Source organism: Ixodes scapularis, unplaced genomic scaffold (assembly GCF_016920785.2).
Source record: "Ixodes scapularis isolate PalLabHiFi unplaced genomic scaffold, ASM1692078v2 PGA_scaffold12__126_contigs__length_90152505, whole genome shotgun sequence".
Lineage (NCBI taxonomy): Eukaryota > Metazoa > Arthropoda > Arachnida > Ixodida > Ixodidae > Ixodes > Ixodes scapularis.
Genome location: NW_024609838.1, coordinates 2,555,683 through 2,569,058, shown reverse-complemented (window position 1 = coordinate 2,569,058; position 13,376 = coordinate 2,555,683). Strand labels below are relative to the sequence as shown.

At 46.1% G+C, this 13,376-nt stretch overlaps 1 protein-coding gene across 4 annotated transcripts in view; it reads left to right on the top strand.

Annotated features, from left to right (window-relative positions):
* LOC8032579 overlaps positions 1 to 13,376 on the top strand; it is a 196,692-nt gene that overhangs the window by 12,650 nt on the left and 170,666 nt on the right. The window lies entirely within an intron of this gene.

The window sequence follows — 13,376 nt, the reverse complement described above, 5'->3', positions numbered from 1 at the left end:
ACGAAAGTCCCAGGAATGTTCTGGGAGAGACAAAGGGAACATTTGTTCTTTGTCTTCCGCGCTACTGTTTTTGTGATCAACTATATTCGGCGACAAGTTACGAGTGAAGCGAAAGCTCCTCTTTCCACTCTGGCAGGTCTAATGCTGGAGAGGAGGCGATAATCACTCAGGCGTTTTGCTCTCCTAAAGTGGAAAGGGGTGGGACGAGCTAAACTTGTATCGTTGCATTTCAAACGATGAGCTATTCTTTTTTAATTCGACATCGGCTTGCTCGTACTTCTTTCGTCATTTGTCGTTTCATCTTACTCGTGTCTTACTAATCGCCGTAAATTGCATTTTCAAGCATGTCTATTTATTTCCTGTCGATATCGCAGAAGAAGAAAAAAGAAAAGGAGATATCTGTATACCTTACGGCTTCCACAATATTAAGGTTTTTTCTTTGATCGCACCAAATATTGTTTTTGGGAAGCCGTTCTCTCACTCTTTCTTTCCCTTTTAGAAATAAAATGGGGAAATCTGGTTTTTGCTCAACTTTATCAACCGCAAAAAAAAGCACACACACACACACATGGATGAAGAAAGAGTAAAACAATTAAAACGGGTACAACACAACCACATCTTTCAACATCCACATCTTTTTGAAAGATGTGGTTGTGTTGTCCCTGTTTTAATTGTTTTATTCTTTCTTCATCCATGACTTAAACCAGCACGCACGCACGCACGCACGCACGCACACGCGCGCACACACACAAACACACACACACACACACACTTTTGTGTGTGTATGTGTGCGTTACTGATTTTTTTTATGTCGTAAATTTTAGATGTTTCTACGCAAATTTATTATCAATCCCTTTATTATTTTTTTTCTCAAAACGTACACGCTAAGGTCTATGCGGAAACATATTTGTTTTTTAATTTTTTTTTGGCATTTAAATTTTCTAATAACCGGTTGGCTCCGCGCATAAATTAGTATGCGCAATTTTTTTTTTCTCTTGGTGTTCTTTTTTTTTTTTTTATGAAAGTATTCGGTACGCGTTTTTCACTTGACCTTGGCGATTCTCATCGGACGTGGCTTCATAGCGCGACGCTTTTAAGCGTCGGTATATACAGGTCGTCGTGAAGCTCTCCTCGCGCAAGGTCGGCGAAGCGAGCACGCCTGAAAAGAGAAAGAAAGATGCGACGAGAGGAGCGAGAGATTCGCATCAAGGACATCGGTGGATGGATGGAGCTTCGATTAGCTTAATTAACGGGACCCTCCACTCTTGCACGGGACCTTCGGCGACGATGCCCTTTGGAGCGACTTGCCAAGGCAGTTCCCATGCGCAACTCCACTCGTCAGCATTAGGTCCCAGGTTCGATACTCGGACCAGGCGGATTTTTTTTCGGTCGCGTACCAGTCACCTAGCTGCAGGGCCGTACACAGAAAATTTCTTCGGGGGGTTCTGGAACACGGTGGCCATCTTGAATGGCTGTTTTTTGTATTAACTTTTTTTAAAAACAGAAGCATGTGATCGGCCTATAATTAACAATAGCGAGCAACGAAATGTTTCACATGCACCATCGCAGCGGGAGTGAATTGTTTCAAAGCTTACTTTCAGTTTACGAAAAAAAAATTATTTATTTGCTCGGAACAAATCTTCGTCATTCTCTTTCCATCCTCTTTTCACCGCGCGAAACCCCCGGCAGGCCATCCAAAGCCTCTCAGGCGTCGCTCGCTCGCGGTGTTCTGGGAAGTTGGACCAGCGGACACAGAACCGATACGAGCTCCCCTCAAACGTACGTGTTTCTTCACTGATCTCTATTGTAGTAGGCTGGATCGGGAGCCCGTCGGTGTCGCCACCGGCGGCCATTGCTTGACACCAGGCAATACACGCAAGTCTATGGGAGAAACGCTCAAAAGTAAGCATATTGGAGCATGTACGCTGTGCTCGGAGGCGAGTATTTTATGATGAGGATGGGGAAGTGAGGCGCCCGGGGATTTTCTGCCGAGGGGGTGGCATCCCAGCCAATCCAGCTCTGAGTGTCACCTTACCCTTTGTGGTGTGCTATGCGAAGCTCAAGGTCATGTGATTCTCTCTCAGCCCTCGACTGGCGAAGACGGTCTCTAGCATCCTCTACGATCCACTGTGCGGTGGAACGGAGCGTGGTATGAGGATGGGGAAGCGACGAGGCGCCCAGGGATTTTCTGCCGAGTGGGTGGCACCAGGCACTTGGATAAGAGGGGAAAACAGGAGGATGCTATCGGAGTGGTTCTGAAAAGACCGGTCGTCGGCCGAGTGCGTTGCGGTTTTCGGGGCGCGGCGAAGACGCGCTGGAATTCACACGCCTCTGGTTAGCAGTAAGGAGTGCTGCGTTGTATATACAGGCACGCGTGCACCCCTAACAGCATCGCTGGAACTCCAGCGGGTTCCCCACTGGGTCTCTCGATCCAGCGACTTAGCGAAATCAAGGCCACCCCGGGCCTCTTTCGAAATGCACCCCATCGCTCCTCCCTTCCCCAGCCGACAGGTAAAGGGTTGGGGGGGGGGGGGGGGGCTTGAATATATTTCGGGGGGGGGGGGGGAAGGGGGTTTGAACCCCGAAACCCTCCCCCTGCTTACGGCCCTGCCTAGCTGTGTTCGGAGATTGGTGTTTGTCCTATGTTCTTCTTTTCCAGGGATTAGTTTCGTCATTCTTGTCCAGCTCGCTTGCATTTTCGCATTTATTTGCATTATAATCATAACTTTAAAATGCAAGCCTTTGATCATCCTTTCACCCTTTTTATAGTAAGACTAATAACAGCTAACGAAAAACGATGTGAATGCCGATTTATTACGCCGAATCGCATCAAAAATAGGCTCCAAAAATTGGGTTGCGCATGATTTTTGCTTTCCCCTCGATGTTACGAGCCAGGTCTAACAATCGGATAATTGAAGAATTTTCCCGCCGTTACCGCGCTCGTAATATACGGAAACGCGTTTCCTTTTTAAATAAAAGAAGTGCGTATTAGAATGAATGTGAAGCAAAACAGTAAATATGGGCGGTTTCATTTGGGTTCAGGCAACGAGGTGCAGTCGTATTTTTTATTTTGCCTCAAAGTTTTATATTTTGTGGCTCATGTTCCAAGAAGAACGAACAATCCTTTGTATGCGTCTGTTGTTTCTTTATTTTTTTTATTTTTGATACGAGTAAATAATAATTTGCTTGTTCTTGTTAAGTCGTTTTTCGGTTTTTCATTGTGTGAGCTCTCCATTTTCGTTCCTCGTGTTTTTTTTTTTTTTTAATCACCGTGTGGTAATTGTTTGTTTTATTCTGGAGTGGGATGACCCGGCCGTGACGTCATTCGTATGTGCTGTTGTTCATTACGTCGTAGAGACAACGCGCGCAACGAGTGGACCGCCACCATGATGATGATGATGATGAGTTTCTTTTATAGATGAATACTGTTTTTCCTGCAAGGCTCCTAAACCTCAACCAAACAAAGCCAGCTGTACACTCTTCGTTAACCGTAGTAATAGAAGCCGACAGTTGCGGACGCAACGAAAATATCTACCTAACAGGCTGTGACAGGTTTCCCATATAGTATACAATAAAAAACAGCGACAGCAAAAAAAGAACTAAAAGTTTACTACCTATTAGCTCTACAGTCAGTTTATAATTAAAGAAAATTTTAAACATTACATTTCAATAGTACAAAAATCAATTGATCGGGAAACGAAAAATGTACTCAAACACGCGGCTATGACGTCACATTTGCAAGATACTCTGTCTGGACGCTTAATGAGCGCCATATTCCTATTATGGCGAATTATGGTCACGTGACGTGTCCTATGCGTGCGGTCGCTGCCATAGAGTCAACGCTAGGGGTTCAAGTGGCGCTAGTGTGCTGACGCAAATGGAAGCAGACTGCAACCAGTCCAAAACAGACTTGCGGTAATGCATTTGTATGAGAAATTCATCGCATTAAAAACGGTGCTAAAACGGCTTCGTACGTGTATTTATGTGCACCGTCGGACACTGTTAGGGCGAACATGGCGTTGACGCTTTTCAGCATGGGGGATATACGTGCCAAACGAACGAAGGACATCTGGAAATTAAGGGAGATGGCAAGAACTATACAGTAACACTGGATCGGTAACTACACGTGCGTGTACGATCAAAATAAATTGAAGGCGACGTAATCTATTCCGATTTTAAATAAGTAAGTTATGCCACTTTGTTCTGTCTGCTCTATGCGAAGTTCTACGTTCAAAATATCACCCGCACGCTCGAAATCTTTGAGAACAAGTGGCCGATAGAAGCTGCTCGGCAGAGAAAACAATACGAAGAGACTTCTTTCATAGCCCACGTACTCAATTCTTTACGTTTTGAATGTTTTTATCCGGTCATGCACGACGGAATCATTTTCATATAGTGACAGGACTGCCATATTTTCAATATATAAGCGTCACCGGAATGCTGGCGAGCCTTGAACACACTCTATATTCCTTTCGATTGTAATTTTGCTTTGAATCGTCGCTTGTTTTTACACACCTGCTGCGGAACACAGGTTTGGGACTGACATGTAGTGAGGTTAAACATCGTTCGCTGATGAAGAAAAATGCGCTAACTAAAGCAATTACACTTTTACAATGTTAATCAAGGAGCATACTATTCGGTACGACCCAAATAACCAAAGTGTTCCGTGTTATTTTCCGGCGAAGAGAGAGACAAAATGCACGCGCATTTTCCCATAGGAATGCACAGGAGCACCGCAACAGTAGACTGGTGGCTGTCTGCTTCAATTTGCGTCACGGAAGTCGCGTAGACACTAGCTCCAGTTGAACCTCTAGCGTTCATTATAATAACTCTATGGTCGCTGCTGGTCGCTCCGATGACGCCACAAAGCTTGCGGTCGTCGTCGTTGATGATGACCTGACGCTCCCGGGGTGGCCAGCCATCATTGCGTCCGTCTCCAGATTGTCCGGCGATCCTCGAGAGCCGGTGACCCTTCCTTCCTTGTGGCCGGAACATATTTTTTTCCCTTCGGACTTCATTGTGTTTTGAGGAAGCCGGAAGCCGTCGATGGGGGCCCTTGTGTAGTTATCGTCTGTCTTCCTTCTCCGTTTTCGTTTTGTTTGCTCTCTGACCCTGGTTGTTTATTAGTTTTTTGTTTTTTTTTCTTGATTGCGGCGGTATTTTGGAGTGCTCGCTCGTGAAGTCGTGATACGTTGTGTCACTCGGGAAAGAAGCGTATACTGTCTGCAGGAGCTCGTCTGCGCTCTCTCTGCATATTTTTTCACCGTGGCTAGCGTCCCTCTGGCATATGACGGGTAGCAACTGTGTTGGACAGCCGGGAGTACTCTGTAGCAAAGTTTTAGGGGAGAGAGTCAAAACCTCACCAGCGTGCTAGCAGCATTGTAGTTTTTTAGGGGTTTCTGTTCATGTTGTTGGCGGGCTTTGAGCAATCCTTTCTGCCGAGCATCGAGTACGGATGGTGGAATTGACCTCAGGTTAGTTAACGTTTAAAAGGAAAGAAGAAACACGTACGACAAAAACAAACGCTGTATTCACGAAAAAAAAAACAAAAAAAAAAAAACAGAATTTTGAAATTTGCGAAGGGTGAGTTGTGATTAACCATTTCGGAGTGCACATTTGGCTCCATACGTATACGCAGTCATTTGTGAGAAAATGTGACCACATCCGTGTCGCATTCAGTGTGAGCTGAAACAGTCCTGCGTACTCGTTTGCGTACCTGTCAATTTCTTTTCTTTTTTTCGAGAGGGTTGTGGTTTGAACAGAGGTCCCACTATTTGTCACATTGAGAAGTAATCTAGCTTCTGGGGATCGCTCTGGCTGCAGAAAAAAAGACCCCATCCTGTGTTTTAGATCGTAGTGATCGTGATAGTAGCTATACTGCATCTTATGTATAGACGGGTGTTACCTCTTTTTAACGCCTATGGGAGTAATCTTGAGAGCTTTAGGTCTATGCTGTCACACCTCATCGTTACCGCTTTGCGCTCTTTCCTACTTTTCCCTCACTTTCCTCCCTAATTATCTTTGGGAAATCGACCGTTCTCTAAAGGACAATCTGTCTTTTTTTTTTCTTTTTTTAATTTCGTTTTGCTGCGCAGTTTGTTTCGCCCGAAATCGGGCGCGGTTCCATTAGCGCTGTCGCCGCTAACGAGAACTGTCGATTGGGTTTGACACCGCCTCATTACGGTCTACTAATAATAGGGCGACGCAATACCCTTTCCCTCTCAAGTTTTGTCTTCTGTTGTCTCCGCCTGGCTTCAGGTCGGCACACTCGCGTCTTTCTTCTGAGAAGCATGTTGAACCCTCTCACTTTCTCCGTCGCTTTCTTCTTCTCTCGCTTGGCCTCTAAACGCTCTAAAGCACCTTTTCCCTCGTGTGGTTGTTGTTACGCAATTGTGTCGTCGGCCACCGTAATCGAGATAACCGGGTCTTGGCACTTTCGCTCTCTCTTTCCTCCTCGTCGGCGTCTCTTTGGCCGGCTCGCGTATTCGTTCGCCGGTTACCCGTACGCGCGTAGAGGCGTCCTCGTTTTTGGGCGAGACGAGCCGGTGTTTTGTTAGGCCTTTTCTTTTTCGGTTTTGTTTTTGAGCGTTCTTGCGTGTTCTCGTTCGCTGAGGCACGCTGTGGATGGAGCCTTTGAAGTCGGACAGCGCCCTCTCCCTAGATCGGACGCCCGTCGAAGGTGGACGATGTTGCGTGGGCGTGACCCAAGGAAGTTTGCTTGAAGGAATGATCCCGAAAGAGACACTCATAGTAACCATCGGGACAGGTGAAAAAACATCTTCGTCCCGCCCCTTTTTGGCGTGACGTCATGTAAACACTGGGCGCCCGGCCAATGGGAGCAGCTCTAGCCCATGCATGGATGCATCCATCCAGACGAAGTATAAAAGGAACGATCCTGACAGGGTCGCCTAGAAGCCGCCGAAGAGATGCGAAATCATCTTCGTCTGGCCCTATTTGTGTGACATCAAGCAGGTACGGGACGTCCAGCTAATGGTTAGAGCTCTAACCATTGGATAGATGGTGGGCTGCCTCTATCGATCCCTTCCTAAAAGGTGAAGAAAAAAAATGATGGATATATATTTATCCGTGCACGAGGTGGAGTCGTTTTGAGCCCTGTGCCCGTTGCACCTTACCACAGACAGTAGCGGGATGCTCCCCCTCTTTTTTTTTTCTTTTTTCGGAGAGGTGTCTGAGCGGCATTATCTAATTACGGAGCAAATGTGTCGAAAGAATTTCCTACTATTTCTGACAAACGCCGTGAGATGGCGCAGCCTGACAGGAGCTCGAGGAACCGCGTCCTTGTTTGCGCACGCGTTTTCAAGGTCGCGAGGCGCGCTGTTGCGCCTGCGCGCCGATGGATGGATGGGTGGATGAATACGACTGAGCCCTTTGGATCGGGCGGTAGCTTACGCCCCCTACCATTTTGTTTTACCATTTAGGCTTAGAATATTTAAATGTGAAATCTATATTCACTCTGCAGTGCAAAGAAAGTGAGGCTATGAAACCCCCTTGCCATCAGTGAATAAGAAAATACCCAGTTTTCTCTCGATTTCTGCTACCATTCACTTAATCTTTGCTTGGTAATCTCTACTGTCTTGAAATCCACTCTCCCTTCGCTGTCTCTAAAACCCAATGACTTTATTAAATCTATGTTGTCTTCGGTAGGCATAGGGTGAAGCCCTTTACAGTAGAGTATCAAGGGCTGAGCCGTCTCGTCCTCCTCTCCACAAGCAGTGCACACTGTATCCATTTCCTGGTACTTCGCTCTGTATGTTCTGGTTCGCAGTACACCCGTCCTCGCCTCAAACAACAATGAGGTTCCCCTAGAATTGTCATAAATGCTTTCTTTGGCAATAACTGTTTTGTTTAATCTATAGCTTTCCAGAGCCGTCTTTGTCTGCATTCCCTCTAGCCACCGATCTCTTTCTGTGGCCTTAACTTTCTTCTTAACTGAGACTTGCTCTTCCGTATCTTCGCTATAGCCCAAAAACTTTCCTCTTAATTTCCTAGTGCGCTGTCTCCACTTTGTGTCTATACTCCTCATGTATAAATAGCTGAAAACCTTTCTTGCCCATTGCTCCCCCATCCATTTGCCTCAACCGATCCTCAAATTCTATCTTGCTCACCGCTTACCTGCTCTCAAATGACGCCCATCCCATGTCTCCTTGTACTCCATGGTTTGGCGTTTTGCAATGTGCCCCCAAAGCCAGTCTACCTACTCCGCGCTGTTTTATTTCTAGTCTCGCATGCACTTCGGATTTCATGCATAGCACTGCGTTTCCGAAAGTCAAGCCAGGCACCATGACCCCTTTCCAAATCTCTCTCCGAGCCCCAACTCGACAGTGCCCCTGCCTGGAGATGCGCGACGCTCAAGTCGAATTCACGTACGACAGCCGTATACGAAGGACCGTCGTATGTACAATTAAATGAAACTAATTAACAAAAAAAAAAAATTCGCACGTAGGAAATTATAATTTATTTTGTTACAACAAATTTAAATATCGTCTTGCTGAAAAAAAAAAAAAAAAGAGGCACGAAGTGCGACATGACAGAGGTGAAGCCAAAAGTGTGGAGGGACACGCCCCCAACGTTGACTAAAGACCAAGAGACGCTATTGGACGAACTCGCTTTTTCGTCCAATAGTGTTCCTTGGTTTTGGTCGTCGTTGGGGGCGTGTCGCTCCACACTCGGCTTCACTGCTGGTGGGTTCATGTCGCCTCCAGGAGCTTCGTATGCCTCCATGGTTGCATGTCAGATAATGGGGATTACGACAGCAGAACTCCGGGGACGTGATGTGTACACTTGTGTGCGTGATGTATTCTATTTGTTTTGGGAGTTAATCTTTCCCTGTCACGTCGGAACGAGGCCTGCTTATCGGTGGAGAGTACCGTCCTAACATTTTGGATGTCGAAATTCGGTAGAAGTTCTTTTGCCAAGTTTTTTGTTTTGTTTTGGTTTCATGTTCGTGCAGATCAGCAAAGCGTTTGTCGTCGCCTTCTCTTCGTTAAATGCGTCAGCTACTTTAATTTGCTTGGCTACTGGATTATACGGTCTTCACCATTGTTTGAGCCGCGGTAATTAAAGATAGCGTTGACATTTCTTTTTTTGTCCGCATGTTTGTGCGCGTTGTTGACACTTAGGTACGAAGGCTTCGTGTTTTGGTTTCTGCTTTTTTAATTTTGAGCTTCGTTTTAATTTTGAGCTTCGTTCCACGATTGTTTTACGTAACGCTTGCACATGTGTTTCCTTGTTTGTACGCGTCTCGGAGCGTTTTTTTTTTTTTTTTTTTTTGTCGTCAGTGCGTTGGGCCGGGGAGGGGGGGGGGGGGGGGGTTGCGCGTACGAGAAACGGCCGTCTACACTTTTGAAGGTCAGTTCACACAAGGTTTTATACATATATGCGGAAACACGCCTTGTATACGCGTTACTCGAGAAAGAGAAAGTAATAAATTACAATTACAATTACCCTCGTTAAGAAAAATGTTTAGTAGATTACTTGAGAAATGAAGGTAATTGGCCGTCCCTTGAAAAAAGGTAACCGAAAAAGGTTACCCGGTTTTTTTTGCCGCGGTCTGAGTACGCGTAGTCTTTCGCACTGACCGCGATAGCATTAAAGTCGGTGAATTATAAACTACTTATCTTCTTAAGCCACCGCTTTTGGCAAAGCGTCGCCCTGTGGGTATTCTAGGATTCCTTGATAGGGAAATCTGTGCGAACAACGACTGCCATCGGAAAGAGGCGGCAGAGACAGTCTCTGTTACAAGTAAATTTTAGTACTTCCAAAAGTAATGCTGCTTTTTTAATTGTGATTACTCCCTAATCAATGTAATCGAATCATTGCAAAATTAATTCAAAATGTAATCGATTACGCGCGATTTAATCACTCGTAATGGCGTATGCAAGCCTGCGCAGCGGCATTGCTGGGGCGAAGTATTGGTCGAAGACGTGCACTGAAATAGCTCGGTGCATGCACGCATTAAGAATTCTTACACCATGAAGGGTGTACAAACAGCGTGCTCCAGAGGCTTAACGCCCGTGACGACACCCTGCCAGCAGCCTTATTTTGAGTAATGCGTCCCTTTTTAATAGTAGAGTTTTGGGAAGGATTACACCCTTCGTTTACACCTTTGAGAGAATATAAAAAGAACGTTGACGAGGTTGTAAGCGACCCGTCGCTCGCTTCAAACGCCTTTAGGGGAAAGTTTGTTTTTTCTTTTCTTTTTTCTTTTTTTAGCGACGATATTAGTTTTTTTTTTTTTTTTTTTTTTTGCCCATACCATCATGTTCGACTTGGATATTAGGTGTCAGTTGTCGAGTGTGTTAGGCGGTGGTATACGGTCAACAGACTCTCTCGCTGCGCGTGAACATGTCTCTAGGATGCCTTTAAGATCGCCAGAACGCCATATTTAGGGTGTTCGTAGCACCCTAAGGGTAAATCTGGGGCAATCTGATTTACACCCTTAAAGGTGTAAACGTTTTTCGTGTGGAGTGAGGTCACAAAAACCGCGACCGAAAGCGCATCGCGGCTTGAACGCATGCATTTCGGTTCCCGCAAATTCTGTGATCGGCGCCTGTATCATATGTTGAGGCAGTCCAAAATATGATACATAAAAATCGAAAAACGTTTTACCCGAAGGTCACACAAACGGGTAGCTTTTGTCCAGCACGGCAGCAGTAAACTCCAAAATGCACAACAGCACCGGCGCTTCGATTAGCGTCGAAAATAATAAGAACAAAATGGCTTAAGAAGAGGTTCTGGACCTCTATAATAATAATAATAATAATAATAATAATAATAATAATAATGATAATGATAATAATAATAATAATAATAATAATAATTCCTTTTTTTTTCGTATACAGGAGGACACCAGGAACAAGATAATTCAGGTAACACAATAAAACCGGAGACACAAAAGCAAAATGGACGTACTGTACACAACACCAACGTTGTGTACGTTGGTGTTGTGTACACCAACGAACACCGCCCCCCCCCCCCCCCCCCCCCCGTTTTTTTTCCCCCGAGGCTTCGGTTTTATTATGTTGCCTAATAATATTCACCAGCTCACCTGCGCCCTCAATGTTCTTGCAAGATATTAATCGATCTTGTCAGCGCACGTAGGTGCGACACCTGCGTGAGCGCGTGTCTTTCTGCCTCTGGTAACCTCGGATAAGTGTCCCGGGTTGCATCCCTATTTGTTACCTTTTTTGCGAGACCGTAGCAGTAGAGGAACCGATTTTGACGAGAGTAAAAAAGCCCCGACGCCATTAGGTCGAGTTGAATTGGAGTCGATCGCTTTCACGTCGCTTTGTTTGTTTCTACTTCATCCTCCTTTCGACTGCCTGTGTTTTTTGGATCGGTTGTTAGCGGGTTGTGTCTTTTCTGCCGCCGGATGAATGGTGGCTGTTGTTTTGCCGAGAGCAGAGCGGGTAGCCTACATATCCGCCGTCAACTCGACCTGGGCAAGTCGACCTGACTTTCGTCCCAGTTTGCGTCCATTTCGCTCTCCCGTGGGTCGGCCGTTCGGTGCCCGCCGCCGCTGCCCACTCGCTTCTGCGCTTTCCATTTGTTTATTTGCATCTTGCGCTCTTCTTTGTTCCGTGTGGTGCCATTGGTTGGCGTGTCTGGTTTTGTTTTGTTTTTGCGTATTTTTTGCGTGTAAATATCTGTGCCTGGGACGAGCTCATTGAGGAAAGGGAGGAGGGGAAGGAGGTTGTATTGTGGCCTGCTGGCTTTATCTTTGAATATATCTCTTTTTATCGACTCCGTCGTTTTTTTAATGTTTTTTTTTTTTTTTTTTTTTCTACTAGCGTGCGAACGACTTCGTGTTTCTTGTTTGTTTAATAGTTCAGGAAAGATTCGTAAGCGGCGACATCGTGTTTCTTTTATTTCCATTTGATTCTTTTCCTTTACTGGGCGGGTGACGGGGATACTCTATCTCGTGACCGCGTCCGACCGGACTTGCAAACCTGCATACACGTTTGGAAGTACGGCCTCAGGGCGCCGCCATCTTGTTCGGTTGGGGTGCGTTTGGACGCGTCATAATCCGATTACGAAGTCTCGCTTAAGGCGTCGTAGTCGGATTATGACGTACGCCTAAGTGCACTCCAACTGAACAAGATGGCGGCGCCCTGCGGGCGTATCTTGCAAACGTCGTCCGGCTAAATAAGGTGCGGTTCACAGCAACCACACATCAGCCATCTTGGTACTAAAAATCACGGTTGCCATTTGTTCGAAGTTTTATCTGAAATCGCAGAAAACATTTTTCATCCTCCACAAATGTTTGAACAGTTAGCGACAGATCGAAGCAATAATACACCAGCTTCCTAACACCGAATCTATAATGCAGACGGAGTCTCACTTTTGAAACGTGACGATCGGCAGTGGCGTCTGCTCTGTATGCTCAGCAACAAGATGGCGGCACCCACAAGAATAGCAGGGAACAGAGTGCCGGTGCTCTAACCGTAGCTCATTTAGTGGCTCTAAGCCGGCGTTAGTAGCGTGTTGTTGGCTTCAATTGCCAAAATGGACCCCTTTTGAAAAGTGCGTTCCGTCTAGTAGCTGCTTGTCCAATTTTCCAAGTCCGCCATTGTGTGGTCAGGCGTTCTGAACGCTTATTGGTCGCGAGGGCCTTGTCACTGCTCGGCGTGAACTCGGCCGAGTTCGTAACGAAAACGAGCACTGCCTGCGTCAGCGTTCGGCGACAACTCGGATCTACCCACGCGTGTTTCGTGGTCAGGATGAATGGATGGATGTTAAAGGGATACTACAACGAAACTTCGGCGCTCATTTTTTGGTCTATATGTGTTCAAAAGTGCAGTACCACATGAAACATACCAATATCTTATTAAAAAAGTCTCGAAAAGGAATTTTAAAACGAATTAAATGATTAGCAAAGAGCACCTGGTGGGTGTCGCTATTGCCTCGTTTGTAATGCCCGTCTAGGAACCTTGACAGCTAGTGACGGAGGTTGTCTCGTCTCCGGCCACGACGAGAGAAGAGGGGCAGGAGGAACTCCCCTCTTCCCGAGAATCCCTTTTGTGTGTCGCAGAAGTCGCTATTGTCCCCCTAGAAGATTATAGAAGATTAACCCGTCACTCAAAATTCGTACAAAAGCAGCCGCTTCGGTGGCTGGAACGACTAGGCCATCATCTCGACGTCAGCCTCGCCGTAGCTTTGCTCGTCCCGAGACGACCTACGTCACGATTGCGTTGGATGTCACGTGCTCTAAGCTGGGCCTTCTCCGAGCGCTTGTCAGAGTGGGCCGTTTATAACGAAAAATACAGCCACCAGGATCAAAATACAAACGTGCGATTGTCATTTACGGATATTGTGGATCATATTCAACCTATTTTTGAACACGACGGGAATATTTC